Below are 17,401 nucleotides of genomic sequence, written 5' to 3'. Positions count from 1 at the left end.
TATATTTCTAATAGCACGTTATACATTAAAAGGTTATATGTTTTTCATAAAATGTAATAGTAGTTTAAATATAATATTTAATTCTTTAAAGATCTGAGTGGGTATATTAACTTTATGAAATCTAATCTAATATTTATTAATATGATGTACAACTGACGTCGATCATATTTAACGTGTAAGATCAAAGAGCTAATAATGTTCGTGTACCGATATCGTTTATAGTATTAAAACATCAAAGCCTCGAGTTTGATTTGAAATACAGTCATAGATAAATAATATTTTTATTGTATCATGAAATCAAATTTTATGCAATTATTTCATGCTTATCTATTATTAAAGTGGGATGGGACACGTAAGGAATGAAGGCAAAGGGGATGAAGTCACGCACCGAGCGCCCGATAGTTTTACAACCAATAGTCATTCAAGTCGTAAGAATATAAACGAAACAGCAAACGAAATACACCACAAATCGTAAAAGAAGCTTTGAAATAGCTAATAAAATTAAAGTATTGTTATTAATATTTGCATGATCTTTATCGATAAAATTAAATGTTATATTATGTTTTTAGTTTTAAATAAATTGATAGTAACATTTAAAATTCTGTAATAATAATAAATAATAACATTAGTCGAAATAAAAAGAAACATTCTATCCTAATCAACATTTAAATGTACATTGTGTTATTTAAGTTTATCTTCAAAATAAGACCGAACAGCTTAAAAACCCAAACATCTCGACTGACGAGTGAGACTAGCTCACGCGGAAGACTTTTCAATGTGTTCCTATACGCTTGTTCGAAGCCTCTATATGGAATACATTTTTCACGAAGCCAGACATCACTGTTTTTCATACAGCATAAGTCTGAATTTCGTGTTGAATAAAGAAATTAAAGCAAGGACTCGTTCTTCACACTCTTTCATTCCACTACTCTGAATTTTCATATGAAATATCGTGTAAACATGACAGCGGTTACGAAGTTTTTTTGGAGATTCTACAATATGAAATATATAAACACAAAGATAATACTGCTGAACGAAAAATCTTACACTTTTATTTTTCTGTGTGATAATAACTTTAATCTACGGTAATATTTTGAGTCGTTTTATTGATCTGGCTTAGAATAAAAAGACGCTAAAACGTATAACTTAGTTTATAGCAGCTTGAAGCTTTGCTGATATAGACAATGTTTCGTTGTACAGAAAGTTTAAATTGAAAACACTAAAATGGAATTATCTAAAGGAAGACAATGTCAGCTATACGTTATTTATACAATTACTTGAACAGAATCACTATTTTACGAATTTCTGAGAGCAATTATTATTTTTACTAGCTTAAGTGTAATTGTCGTAGTCTGCCTAGAAAACAATTTTTAAGTTATACTACACATACTATACTATTATACTTCACATAATATATTTTTAATATATACTCATTGATGATGACATCAATTAAAAGTTTCAGCATATATACACCTTTTTTTTGTATAGTCAAAGACTTATATTTTTGTGTGAGTGATGCATTGTCGTCAGCTTATAAGTATTATGTTTGTATGTATGTATGTATGTATGTATATGTGTATGTATGTCTGTTTGTGTCTGTTTATGTAGTATGTATGTAGTTGTATAGTATGTATATGAATTATTTGCTTGTGTATAAATATAACGATTGCCACTAACGTTACTTTATTTTTTCTCCCTTTTTTTTCTTAATGTGAATTTTACTAATACTAAATTACCTACCTACAAAAGTCTGCTCTTGTACGTCCTAATGTTGGCTGGTAGAGAATGCTTTTAGCTTTTAGCCCTCTTTTTGTACAATTCTTTAATGTATTGTGCAATAATGTATAAATAAATAAATAAATAAATACAGAAAGCATTTTTCATTCATTACAGCCTATACAGTCCACTGCTGGACATAGGCCTCCACAAGTTTACGCCAAAAATAACGTGAACTCATGTGTCTTCGGTGCGACAAAGCCAGTACTGCGGTCACCAACCCGCCTGCCCAGCGTGGTGACTATGGGCAAAACACATGAGTTCACAGAAAGCAATTGTTTATAAATTATAAACACTCTTCAGTATAGCTCAGATATTAAGGATACTTGAGACATTTAAATTGAACATTTCTAATTTAATCAGCCTTCAACACACTTTCTGTCGAAATAAAATGAAAGTCAATTAATTGAAGTAAATAACCTTTTTATTAAAAATAAACTACTTTGAAGTGTAAAATATGTTGACGACATTAACGCGAAAAGTAAGATCCAATATGCTAATACAGGGCGGGAGTGGGAACTTCGATTAATAGTCGCGATAAAGTGACAATGTTTCACAGCAAATGAAGTTAGAACAGGCAGTGCATTGGGTAGGGAATTGAGCAGGTGCAAATCAGGAATCGGTATTGCCATTCGCGACGCCGCTGGGACGACAACATTGTATCAAGAATTTGCATATGTGAGCTTGTTCAAGCTTGTTCAATATTTTATTTCACCTAGAGACGCGACGTTGTGATATGTGTGTGTGAGTATTTTGAGGTTATTGATACATGTCACAATAATTGATATAGTATTAAAACAAAATAAATCATAATTTGGGTAGTAATAAAATAATTTATTTATGTAGTGGAACTCTTTCAGGTTTTAAGTGATTTCGTTTAATTACAATCGTATATAACGAGGTAGCATGTAGACTACGTTTATTAAATAATTATATACCTACTTACATGTATAAGTCAAAGGTGTTTAAAACGTTATTTTCACAAGCACGTGTAATCACAACTCCTTTATAACTATATATTTTAAATACTTAATATAACATTAAAATTCTGAAGCAAATTTTGTAACTTGAACGTTACCGAAGTATGACACGGTAACACAAGTTAAAGTTACCACAATTTAGTTATGTGTCGTCGCGACGAGCTACCTCAGCAAGTCTTCGTTATCATTCTACGTCGATACATTTTTCATCACTCAATCTCCAAGCACGTAGATTAAAGTTCGTAGTTTTAAACGGTACAATGTATTTTAAGTTCGTATTAGTGTTTGTGGGTCACATTATGTTATTAAAGTGCCTCACAAAGTGTAATAACTCGCGTTAGTTTTGTGTATTGTAACGTGAACTTTTATGTTGTATGATTACTAGTGACTGGTAATAATATAGGTAACCATGGCAATAAATTCCATCAATAAAATTATCTTTTACAATCTATTTCTACACTATTCAATAAATATCCTTTGATTGCGTGTAGTAATAAAAACGGAATAAATTGATTTTTTTCGAAGAGTATGTATTGAATGTAACAAATTTATATGAATTAAAATAAAATAAAATGTGATTAGAGTATAATGCTAATTTCAGGGTATAACGCTAACCCTTTAAGCCTATCAAAGAAAAAGGCATTTGCCCGTGGGTGGAATAGTCGAATACTGTTAGAGAAAAGTATCAGATTTTAGGAAAAATCTTACTTTAAAACTTACGTTTGAAAGAGAAACTGATGTCTTTTTAATTGAAAATGTCAGACAGTCAGTCAGTCAGTTCAGCCTATCGTAGTCCACTGCTGGACATAGGTCTCCCCCCCCGTTCACACCAGACATCCCGGTTTTCCGTTATACTCATCCAGCCCATGCCGGCAATCTTACGTAGATCGTCGGTACAGCAGGCCGGATGATGCCCCACACTGCGTTTGCCAACACGCGGTATCGACTTCAGGACACGTCTGCTCTAACTGAAATCGGGCTTGCAACACAAGTGACCAGCCCACACTGACTATTAAATCTAGCTATTTGGCAACTAATTAAAATATGGAGAAATCGAAAACTTTTACGTTTAAATAAAATAATATATCATTATAAAATAATACCGAAAAGATGATGCGAATGCCAATTATGTAATAAAAGCGTTAGGATTGTTAAGTAGCGATATAATGTGTTTTTATAAAAACTAATATTAATATATCAAGATTTGATAAAAGCTTAGCCTAAATTTTCGGTCGAGGGAGCTTTTGATAATTTATGTTTATAATCCTATTAATTTGCTTGTTTATTTAAAAACGAGGCATGTTATTTCACCACTTCAATCGTTCCAATCTTATCCGGAGCTAATTTGCATAAATATAGCTTATTTATTTAATACTTTAACAAAGAAATACCTAGGATTCGGGGTGTAATTATCGAGCAGTCCAGCCATATCAAAATTCCAATGAGCCTTTTCGACACGCGAACCGTTTAACAATGACAGGAAACGTAACCAGTGTTTAGTCATGTTATTTGGGTGAATATCGAAGCATTATATTGATATTACTATAAACAATAAAATATTACTGGATTGTATTTTATATATCTATATGTATTTAAATTTTCGGTATTGATAGACTATTTTAACCTTTACACTACTATAGCTGTAAAAAATCACTTTTATCCTGGATTCATTAAATCAAGTAAATTAAAAGAAATTATAATAATAATAAAGTAATATAAATTACAATCAGAGAACATTTTTTCTTATTCCTATATAGAGTAGATTTTATCAATAGTATAAACGAGGTAGGATTTTTAATTAAACTTTACTATATAATTTTGGCCTTCCTATTTGTAAATTTTCGTGTTCCGGGCTCGGTCGGGGTAATTGTTTTATCGCATGAGCTCTGGTCAAGTGGTCGAGAGGGATGGGGTCATGCTCACAGCTGGAGTCGAAGAAACTTATACAACGCACGTTCCGAGATGCTATCGTGCTAAACTATTTTGGTCAAGGATAGTTTAAGCAAACTCTAGCTATTTATTACGTTGTGGACGTTTAGTTTCTTAGTAAACTAATGAATAATTTATGTAAATATTCTGTCAACCGCTCGACCGCTCTGGTCTAGCGGTGACGTAAGTTTGATACCTGCTTATCCGTGACGAATATATTTCTAGTCTGTTTTTTTAGTAAAGTGCTATGCGGTAGGTCTAAAAACTCTGTGCAGCAGCGTAGTAGATAAACTTTAAATTATTGCCTATGCCGGAGAAATTCTTCGCCAGTTGAAAATTTTAGGTGAGTTCATTCAGTCAACACAACCATACTATTGTACTAACCATATTACACGTACATTGTTATTAAAAAATCCCTATAATAAATTCTAATTACACCTTCCATATATTACAAAAGGCAAAAATATTTATTACATTCAAACACAAAATATATAAAAATAGAACAACATTAGTATTTTCGGAAGTAGTGAATATTGGAAGGTTTCTTTGATGGATCAAAAGACGATTAGAATGGACGGAAATTCCGCGTTTTTTTATTTGGCAACTGTTACGGTACCGATATCGCAGTACACGGCACCGATTAGATTAACGGCACACAATTGGCTTACATGAAAACTTTGCCCCATTAGCCCTGTAATACCTATTTCGTGGATTGGATTAATTTAGAACGTGCCCCGCGGTGTTTGTGTTCCGTGTTATCGCTTCTGTCTTTAACAATAACACGCCAAACCGACAAACTCCAAATTAAATATTGTGGGTGCACTGTGTTCCGTACGTTTTAATGATTAAGGTTAGGAAATTAATAGTTACAAATGAAGTGATAATAAGGGTTAATTATATATCATATAGTTTTTTTAATAAGACTGATAAAATATTAGTGGAGTTTCGACAATTTTATTAATACTTCATAATTTTTATAATTTTAGTAAATGTTATTTATTGTTAGTTAATCTAAGTTACAAATTGTATATAAGTACATTTATCGTGCAGATAAAAGTTAAGTAATGTCAGATACATTGACCGATGGTTACACGAAACAAATCGATAGGCCGTCGAATAATTTTTAGCCGACTTGAAAAAAAAGATGAGATTCTGAATTCGACTGTAGTTCTTTTTTAAAGTGTTTTACCTCATAACTTTTAGTGGGTGTACCGACTTTGATGATTCGTTTTTTAATTCAAAGGCAGTACTGTTTTAGTTATCTCTAATAATGGGTATTTACTTGAATATTTTATACCTCATTAGTCGATGTAATTGAAGTCGGTTTTTTTTTAAGTTTGCGAGCAAACACAACCATGAATGATATTTTTTTTTAACTTAAGTTTGATAATGGCTTAAGATTTATGATTTTCTAGTATTAAGTTACAGAATAGGAGAACTCTAGTTCCTAAATTAAAATATTATGTTTCAAGTTACATCTTATATATAAAATTCTCGTGTCACAATGTTAGTTACCATACTGCTCCGAAACGGCGGGACCGATTTTTATGAAATTTTGTGTGCATATCGGGTAGGTCTGAGAATCGACCAACATCTATTTTTAACTGACTTCAATAAAGGAGGAGGTTACTCAATTCGACCGTACACACATATATATATATATATATGTATGTTCGGGGATAACTTCGTCGTTTAGAAAGGAGATATCCTTGGGGTGATACCATGATAAGGAAACCAGGATCTGATGATGGGATCCCAGAGAAATCGAGAGAAACTCTCGAAAATTCGCATAACTTTTTACTGGGTGGACCGATTTTGATGATTTTTAATTTAATCGAAAACCGATGTTTATCATGTGGTCACATTTAAATTTCATCGAGATCTGATTATAGCTTTTGGAGTAATCTTTGATAATGCGTATTTACTTGACTATTTTTTCGTCTACCTACGATGTATTACTTGTCGATATAATAGAAGTCGGTTTTTTTTCGTTTGCCTGCAAACACAATTATCATACCCCCAAGTTATAAGGGGGTTAATAATATATATGGCAAAACAACGTTTTGTAAGCTAGTATATTTATATATTCAAATAACAGCTGAGTAGACACTCGTGTCGTAGTATTGCTATTATTTATTAGTGTTAAAATTCTCTAATACTTACTGTTTAGTATCTACTAATGCATAAATTTTAAATTAAAGTAATAGAAGTATATTTTCCTTATTTAATATAACTAATGGCTGATAGCATTTGCGCGCCGTCTACGACTACCGCAGAACTAAATTAACTTGCTTATAATATGAGATTTCAGTCACGATCTCCTTGAATACACCGTTACTCAGACGGCAAGTCGAAGTGAGTTAAGCGAGTTAATCGCGACACGCGTCAATGTAATGTACCGACTGCATAAATGTTGAAGCGCTTTGCATCGACTTTATACGCTCAATATTGAATATCTTGTACGTTCTTAGCACGTGACGATCAATTTAAACTCTTATGGAAGTTTCAGAAAACAAAAACGAGAAGAATAACATTTCTAAAGCTCTCATTATATTTTCAGTATAAATATTTAAGTACATTCAAACCCATCTTTTTAAAATTAATAAAGAGAGTTTGAGAGTATTTAGGCAAGAGTAAATATGTGTGTTAATGAAAACAGCTCTATAACGCTTTCGTATAAAACTGTTCACTTTTCTCTTGAAAGATAAACATTTTGTCGCTCTGCTCCTGAACAATGGCTAGAATGAGTGTCGCTTTATGCTTTACTCTGAGAACAATTGAGTGCATTTGTACGAGAGACGCTTAACAAAGGACTAAGTATTAGTAGTTTAAGTCGTAACATTAAATTTAAACACATATTTTATCATATCCAGTATAATTTGCAATTTGTGTAAATTACGTATTTTAATTTAAACAAGAATAAAATGTTTCAATTATTGTATGTCATGAAATTTATATCATAGGTTTATAACTTTAAAAATCACTACTTTTTTTAACTCGTTTATGAATATATGTATGACATGAATTTTGGCTTTTATAAACTTTTCACGACCTGAATACATGAATAAACTACATCAAATGCTTTTATGTACAGAATAACTGTGCTTTTAAATTTCGTTTCTGACTTCGTCGTCCTTATTGCGTCCACGATACACAATATCAGTAATGTTTTGTGTACACATTTTATGCAATTGCTGCGTAGTTACGGATTAATTATAGGTCCGTAGAAATTCCATTATAATAGTCAATAAAGAATGACAGAGAATAATTAATCGTTTCTCAGCTTTGTTATATAATAAAATTTTAGTATCTGCAAAATCACATCTCTTAAAATGGACCCTTTACTTAAGGTCAATGAAACTTAGTAGCGATTAAAAGTGTCGTAAAATGGAACCAAGTAATCTCGTACGGATCATAATACGGTATTAACGAAGACTTAAAAGATGCCGCCACACGACGCATCCTTATGACGTAATGAACAAAGTAATAAACCACAAAATTTAAAGTTATTAAAAGTGCACAGAAGTTATTAAAATGTAAACAAATTCTTCAGGAAGATATAGAGCAAGTTCGTTAGAATTCTTAAGCTCTATCTTATGCAAAATGAAGTTTTCGATTTTCTAGCGATTGTAAAAATTAATTCTATAAAAAAATAATTAGGCTGAAAAGAATAATGTTGTATATATTTTGGGCAATTTAAAAATTAATATTGTTATATATTTTAGATAATGTTTCTTCGTTTTTTAAGAAATGTTTAATACCAGATAGCATTATTGCACTTCTATCACCTTGCGTCTAAATAATGTAGCTTTCTTATAGTAAAATATTTTATATTTCTTAGGTGAAAAGATAAAAATGAGGCTGTAAGTTTCATATTTCACTTTATCGACGTTTTTAGGGCCAAGAAAAATTGTATTGGATGGTTATGCAGAAGTACATTGCCAGAGTAACCCGTCTATTTAAATAAAGTCAAATTTAAAAATAAGCTAAGATTTTCTGTAAGACTTGTTCTCTAAAAAGTCAGTAAAATATTCTAAAACATTTAGATGATATTGATTTTTCATTTTAAAATACAAAAAGATTTTTTGGCCGTGAGAAAGGATTTCATACAGTAAGTCATTGTAATACTTTTACCATTCATCTTCGCAGACACGAAAAGGCTCTCCCGTTTGCGCGGACTAATTCTGAATGCACCTCCAATCGTAAAAGAAGTCGTAAAGAAGCGAGACTCCCCTCGAACCGATGCACGGGAATCAGGGAACAAATAGTTGATTTCTTATTGGCTTCCGCCCAGACTCAGATTGAAAATTCGCCATAAAGACATTGGGACACGCCTGGTCGGATTAAAGGGGAAAACTAATAAAGAAAACTTTGGCGACACCGTATTTTTACCAAACGCGCTCTTAAAACTTTAGAGCCTTTATTAGGAGTCTCCGTATTAATAGTTAAGAAAAAGCGTTGCGGTGTTTGGAGTGTTCTTTTCATAGATGATATAAGAACTGAATTTTTAGATTTAGCAATCGCTTTGTGAGCTTGATTAACTTTTTCAATCTTCATTTACTTTACGTTCGCTGTTACTGAACTCACAAAAGAAAAAAAAGTACACTTATTTCACATGACATTAAATGAATAATTATAAATTAAATTATCACAAGCCGTTTATTTTTCTATATACGAGTAGAAACTGTGTATCAAAAAGCTTTCAAAGAGCGGTATTAGCGTCTGAGCATTCGTTTGTGAAGAATTAAAAAAGTTATGAAATACAGCGCTAAGCCGTCAGACTGAAAGTAGTGACAGGAAAGACAAGATAATAAAGACAAAAACATGGCAATAAACGTGCTATGAAAACATGTCAGGTCGCGTACGAGGCTTCGAATAAGAAACAGGGTAATGTGAATTTCATTTACATAAATTATCTCTGAAGAAAAACGGTGTCGCCATGCTGAGGTGAGGTGCCGTCGGGACGCTTGTTAACACAAAATGTTGGAATGACGCTAGAGGGGTTAATTTTCTCTTATATTTTACAAATACCAAAACCTTCTCGTATTTAATTTAAATTAAGTACCTTACTAACTTTATTAAGACGTTTAATGAGTTGAGACGCGAGGCATAGTGAAATTGTAACTCACAATCTTCAACAATATTTTGAAGACATATCAGTTGTCTCCATACACCGAAATACACTTACCATACATTCATACCTAGGGGAGAAGTTGTAAATTTTGGCACCGCGCTGAAGCTATATAATTTCACACACGCCTCAACTCATCGTTCGGTAAAATATTAAGGCGCATAAAATTTTATTACGAGCATTACCTCCTTACCTTGCTCACTACAAACATTTTGTTTCGTTTTTCCCTGCCAGCGATACGATGTACCGAGTTGTACTTTGCTTTTCTTTAATGCTGTATTTGCGTCTTAATAAGGAACGATATTATATTTCGAACGCTCGCATTGTTTGATTTTCGATCCCCCAGGGTTGTAGATTTTCTTTACTTTGCTAATGGTAAAATTTGGAAACTTGAGCCTTTTATTTTTTATTCGTTGTCATTATTAATTTAGTGATCTTTACTCGCTCTTTTATAGATATATAGGGTTTTAATCAGTAATCGAAAAAAAAAAAATCAATTTAGTATTATAAAGTCAAATGAGTTGTTTATTTTCCTGCACTCGACGTTCGCATCAGGCAAAATTCAATGAATACCCTCACATCCGACACATATTTGCTTAATCCTTTTTAATGTTATTTACACACTTTATCTTTAATAGCTTCACATTTTAGGTATTCGAGTGTACGTGTTTCGAGCTCGCTACGGCGAATTATACTTTGAATTAATACTGTTTAATAAATATTTTATTGTAAATAATTTAACTAGGTATAAAATGTTGTTTAAACATTAAGATTAAAAATATTCACGACAGACCATTTCCATAAAGCGAAGAAAATTAAATAACTTTTATATTACCTAAAATCCATATAAATATTAAGAATCTTTGTTAGTGTTAAGCTAATATAAAAATTAGAGCGGTTTTTTTATATATCACTAGGTCGGCAAACAAGCGTACGGCTTACCTGATGGTAAGAGATTACCGTAGCTTATAAGCGCCTTCATCACCAGAAGCATCGCAAGCGCGTTGCCGACCCAATCCCCAATCCCCCCCAGGAGCTCTATAGGAGGGTTATCAGAAAAGTTCTTGGTTATGAACGCACCCTTATCTTGTCGTGTCGTTTATTGATATCTCCTTGTCGATTGCGGATATTTTCAATATTGAAACCTGCTTCTCATACAAGGGGCGTAATTTAAACAAACTATATTGGTACATTACATTCACTTGCCTGAGCGTATAAGTAAAGAATTTTCTTTTGTTTCTTTTCAACAATAACAACACTGAAGTTTGCTTTGATATTTTGTTAACAATCAAATTGTATAAAATGAAAATAAAAAAAAACAAATTATTTTACAATATTGGAATGTTATATTTATTTTCCATTTTTTTCTTGTTAAACGAATTTATTTTATATATTAAATATTTTTTTTTGTAATCATAGGCACCTAACAGTGTATAAATATATATATTAATAAAACTTTAAAGGCTTTACGAGGGATTTTAAATTTATTACGTGTATTTTTGCCAGAGCCTTAGCGCTCCAAAATAATTTACATAAAATCTTAAGCAAACGCAGTGAATTGAGTAAACTTCAATCACAAGATCGTCTTCCAGTCTAGTAGACACGATGCCTGTATTTTTCTACTTCAATCACGTTCTACTTTAACAAAGTGGAAAATAAATTATCACAGAATTTTATTTAAATTAACTCAATATTCATCGCAATTTTACATACAAAATGTGTCATGCGTGCTTCTATACTCAATTACTCGCGTTTGAATTGTGGATAATATTATCCCACCAAAAACATTTTCATGTAAAATGTTGCCAAGACGAGATCATATGGCTCGCACTGTCAAAAAGTTATCAGATCTCATGTAGAGCCAAGCTTCTAACTCTACACGCCCTAACTCTACAAGCCCTAACTTCACAAACTCTACACCTTAGTCAAAATATGTGGCTTGGCCGTTTCGTTACTACCGGCTGCCGATGTTGTAGATGACGACTTTCTTGTCTCATTTATATAAATATATTTTCTCTTTTTATTTTTATTTGTATTATATGTATATCAATTATTCTTCTTCTTTTTATTTTTTCTTTAATAGAACTATTGTATGACAGAAAAGTAAAACACAGTGAAAAAATTTTTCACCTTACGCCCACGTGACGGTAGCGAAACGGCCAAGCCACATATTTTGACTAAGTTGTAGAGTTTGTGAAGTTAGGGCTTGTAGAGTTAGGGCGTGTAGAGTTAGAAGCTTGGTTCTACATGAGATCTGATAACTTTTTGACAGTGCGAGCCATATGATCTCGTCTTGGCAACATTTTACATGAAAATGTTTTTGGTGGGATTTCACTTCTTTTTGTAAGCTGCTTATGACAATATTATCGTTGCATTTTACCTCCGAGACATTTTATACCATAAATATTATCCAATCTTCACCATATTCGGTTTAAGCACGCTGTTTTTGATTTTATGTTGAACTGATATGCAAACGGTGATCTCCGCCAAAACTTAAATACCAAAATTACAAAATGTAAATTTTCGACATAAACTAATAACCGATTTTAATTTTTTATGTATTTTATTATTATTAATAATAACAAGGAGTCCCTATATCAATTTTCAGACCTCTAGCATCAAAATTTGCGGAAGTCTCATACAAACTTCCATCCCCTAGTTTAAGGGGTTGGGGGGTAAAAGTTCCAAGTCTTAGAATTTTTTTGTTGTTTGTGTACTAATACTAGCTTACATACCAAATTTCAGCTTTCGGGGACTTCAGGAAGACTCTAGGAATTTTGATGATCATCAGTGAGTGACGAAATCGGGGTTTTTTAGATATCAATAAAATCTAAAGTATAAGAGCTATGCAATTGAAACTTTATATGTTTAATAAGTCCACTATCGACACCATATCCCCAGAATTTTGTTTATCTGGTATAATCCAAACCCAAGTTATGAGGGTTCAAAAAAACGACGAAGCACTTCGAGAAAAGATAGGTAGTGCTTTTCGTTTTTTTTTTTTTTTTTTTTTTGGTTCGTCTTGGCTTTTTTTTCTTGTTAAACGAATTTATTTTATATATTAAATATTTTTTTTTGTAATCATAGGCACCTAACAGTGTATAAATATATATATTAATAAAACTTTAAAGGCTTTACGAGGGATTTTAAATTTATTACGTGTATTTTTGCCAGAGCCTTAGCGCTCCAAAATAATTTACATAAAATCTTAAGCAAACGCAGTGAATTGAGTAAACTTCAATCACAAGATCGTCTTCCAGTCTAGTAGACACGATGCCTGTATTTTTCTACTTCAATCACGTTCTACTTTAACAAAGTGGAAAATAAATTATCACAGAATTTTATTTAAATTAACTCAATATTCATCGCAATTTTACATACAAAATGTGTCATGCGTGCTTCTATACTCAATTACTCGCGTTTGAATTGTGGATAATATTATATAAATTTATTTACACGTACGACAAACTTGTTTACAAATATAAATATAAAATAGGTATTTAACAATTACAGCTATTCGATACTTAATTAACAAAATCGAAATACTTTACCGTTTGTTTATGGAGTTTGAGCAATATGAGACTGAATGTAAACAACCAAAATTCATCAGTGACTTTGTTATATGCATATAAATTTAACAAATGTACATGGATATGTATATATAATATGGACATGTCGCAGGGTTGCGACGCACATATTAAGTTTATAAATATTTTATAATATTAAACTTGTTTATTAGATCAGAATATGAAAATCAGCTATTTCACCATATGTTCCCATTCCAACCTATCAGAACCAACCGTTATTCATAAAATACTGTTAATCCTGTATTAGGGTCAGGTAATTTTATCACCTGCCTTGAAAAAAAAATTCGGGTCTATCATGGCGTGGGATCCTATTGCAATTTACGCTCATTGAACCGGCAAAAGTGTATGGGGAGGCTAAGGTAGCTTCAATTCTTTTATTGCCACATGAAATCAATAAGACGAGTGACGGTGCAAATGTTTTCTGAGACGTTTCTTTTAATAAAACTCATAAAAGTTGCCCATAAGCACATTCGATTTTTCTTTGTATGCCGTACACTCGCCGTACCTTATTCTAATTGCTATAATTAGAAATATATTCAAAGGTATTAGTCGTTAAATTTTAGATTGTGTGGAAAAGTGTCACCATCATAGAAATTAACTCTTGGGTATTCTCAACGCTTATGCATGACGTTAGCATCATAAAGCGTATACTCGTATGTAGGAGTACATAGTGCATATCGAACGTATTCATTATGCCTCTCGGGGCCAAATTCAATCGGTCTCGGTACTGAACAATTATTCAGAATACGTTACCGTCGCCAAACCGCCACGCACTCTACGCAATAAGTCACAGACTTCTCGAGGGATGAACGGACTCTCCTGAACTCATAATTGGAAATTGAAATTTGTTTAGGACTGTGTCGGGCACCTAATTCGATTATGGCAACGCCTCTCGTGCAATCTGCGTGCAATAACAGTAAATATAATCCGTGGAGGTGAATCACTGCATACGGTACGAGTGCTATTACTGGGCGTAATCGGGGTTTAATTGCTTCGATATTTTTATTAGAACCTTGTTTTATTTTTAATATGCCAATTACAATTAAGTACCTAATTAGTTTAAATTAATATTTTAACAAAGAAACAATGAAATAATTTAATTTCAATATATTTTTTTGAATGTTTTTATTTGAAATAATTTTATATCTGTATAAGGTTAGAATAGTTATAATTAAGTACTGGGGTGGCGAATGCTAGAGCGACCCCATCTCATCCCATCCAGGCGGATGACTGCTCACACGTAGTGCTTTTTGGTCAGTAAAAGTCTGACATAACCTCTCCAGTGCCCCCGCGCTAGAGAGGTATCCATGGGGATTTTCCCCACGTAAAAAAAGTTCTAAGTATGTAATACCTATTATTTGCTGTGTGGTTACGGCATTAAGAATATGGCCACCTCCTCTCTTCCCGTGGGTGTCGTAAGAGGCGACTAAGGGATAACGCAGTTCCACTACCGTCTTGGAACTTAAAAAGCCGACCGAAGGCGGGATAACCATCTAACTGCTGGGTTTGAAATACACAGGCCGAAGACGGGCAGCAGCGTCTTCGGTGCGACAAAGCCAGCCTTGCGGTCACCAACCCGCCTGCCCAGCGTGGTGACTATGGGTAAAACACATGAGTTCACTCCATTTTTGGCGCGAACTTGTGGAGGCCTATGTCCAGCAGTGGACTGTATTAGGCTGAAGTGATGATGATGATGTGACTACCTATTTAATTCAAACGAAACCGGTCCGTAAGCTATAAACACATTAAACAATTTTTTTTCTTCGTTATGTCTGTAAACAAATACACATAAGACTTTCAAAAATATTGTAAAGGTGTCTTTTTCCTCATGCTTTATGAATTTATTATTCCTTAATAGCAAAAAGAACGTAATCATATTTTCGCCCACCTAGCAGTTTGAATATGTAATGTTTTTTTAATCATAAGCTTAGATACTATGTTGTGATTTAATATTGAGCGATATCTAAAGTAAAGGAAGAGGTTTCTCCATTATTATTTTTTATATATGTTCGCGGATAACTTCGACGTTTATGAACCGATTTTGATAATTCTTGTTTTGTTGGAAAAGAGATATCCCAAGGGTGGTACTATGATAAGGAAACCAGGATCTGATGATGGCAGCCCAGATAAATTTAGGGAAACCTTTGAAAATCGCAGTGACAACTAGTGCGTTTGTTATTTTTTTCGTCTACTTACGTTGTATTACTTGTCGATGTAATTGAAGTCGGTTTTTTTTGTTTGCTAGCCAACACAATTATCGAATTATTTTTTTTTGCTATATTATTTATCCAAGTGCACAACGACAACTACAACAGTATTTAATATTAATATTTGTTTATTCAATCCGAAAATATTTTATGAGTATTTGTCTTTAAGTAAATCTAACCAGGGCTCGTTGAACGTGACTCATTTATTATATATATATGACGTATATGATTATATATGATTTGTTTAAAAAGATTGCCAAAACGTGTCTCTCGTGCGAGTTCATCATTTCATTATTAACTTTGCTATTTTTTGTTTTCGTTTCTCGTAAGTATTCAAGTAGTAAAACGAAGGATAGACATAATTGTATTTTACTAAAAATAAATATTCCAACAAAATAATTTCTTTTTAACTATACTTATAAATATGTATATGTAAAAAATTAAATAATAGGGATGCCAGAGTAATCTTCCAGATGTAATAATGTATTGCAATGTAAATACGTATTGGATTAAATATATATCCCACCAATAAAGACAATATTATTAGACGCAGCCGTGTGTGACACGCGCAATGACAGAAACAAAAGTACGCACACGTGAACACCCTATATTGGCAATATCCAAGAAATTCTTGCGATACAATAGAGAGAGACACGTTCCGTTATTAGCTAGGGGGTACCTTAGTTCCTTTGCCCCCTCGCTATCACTCACCTAGCCGTATCAGTCGCGCACCCCCTCGTACCTACTAATCACAGAGGATGTGGCATAGACGCGCTATGCATATTTATTATGGTCCTCCTTCCAATTCTCACAGTTCGATCCGAGTGGGACGCGGGTGTTTTTCATTTGCCGATGTTATTTATTTAGTGGGCCCCAGGTAAGGGCTTAATGTTTGATGAGCTCAGATTCGGCCTCCTTAATTTCTGTACGAAGAGGCGACTGAGCTGACGTCGATCATATTGATGATTGCTTATTTTGCTAGTTTATAACATATTGTTCGTAAGTAATAAGCAATGCCGTAATAATTCATAAATTTATATAGCTTTTTGAAACCAGTTTTTAACCGACTTCCAAAAAAGGAGGAGGTTCTCAATTCGACTGTATTTTTTTATGTATGCGACTTCAGCACTTTCGAAAGGGTGGACCGATTTCGACAAAAAAAAAAAAAATTAATCGAAAGGTGATGTGTGTCATTTGGTCCCATTTAAATTTATTTGAGATCTAACAACTACTTTTCGATTTATATCTAATAATGCGTTTTTACTTGACGCTTTTTTCGTCGACCTACGTTGTATACCACATAACTTTTTACTGGATGTACCGATTTTGATAATTCTTTTTTTGTTGGAAAGGAGATATCTCTAGTTTGGAATCAGTATTTGGTGATGGAATCTTAGAGAAATCGAGGGAAACTGTCGAAAATCCGCAATAACTTTTTACTGGGTGTACCGATTTTGATAATTTTTAATTTAATCGAAAGCTGATGTTTATCATGTGGTCACATTTAAATTTTATCGAGATCTGATAACCACTTTTTGAGTAATCTTTGACAACGCGTAGTTACTTGACTATTTTTTCGTCGATCTACGTTGTATTACTTGTCGATATAATTGAAGTCGGTTTTTTTCGTTTGCGAGCAAATACAATTATTAGAAATATTTTATTTATACCTATTGTGAAAATTACGAGTAAGTACAAATTTACAGAACTGTATGTACAAAAACGAACATCCGAGATAATGTGACCGCAACAGATAATAATTAGTGTTGAAGAGAAATCTGAGGGAGGAAA

At 32.7% G+C, this 17,401-nt stretch overlaps 1 protein-coding gene across 1 annotated transcript in view; it reads right to left on the bottom strand.

Moving 5' to 3' along the window:
* LOC123661254 (semaphorin-2A) overlaps positions 1-17,401 on the bottom strand; it is a 113,253-nt gene that overhangs the window by 42,898 nt on the left and 52,954 nt on the right. The window lies entirely within an intron of this gene.

Source organism: Melitaea cinxia, chromosome 16, assembly GCF_905220565.1.
Source record: "Melitaea cinxia chromosome 16, ilMelCinx1.1, whole genome shotgun sequence".
NCBI classification, from domain to species: domain Eukaryota; kingdom Metazoa; phylum Arthropoda; class Insecta; order Lepidoptera; family Nymphalidae; genus Melitaea; species Melitaea cinxia.
Note: the sequence above shows the minus strand (reverse complement) of the source record. Positions and strands in the feature narration are given on the sequence as shown.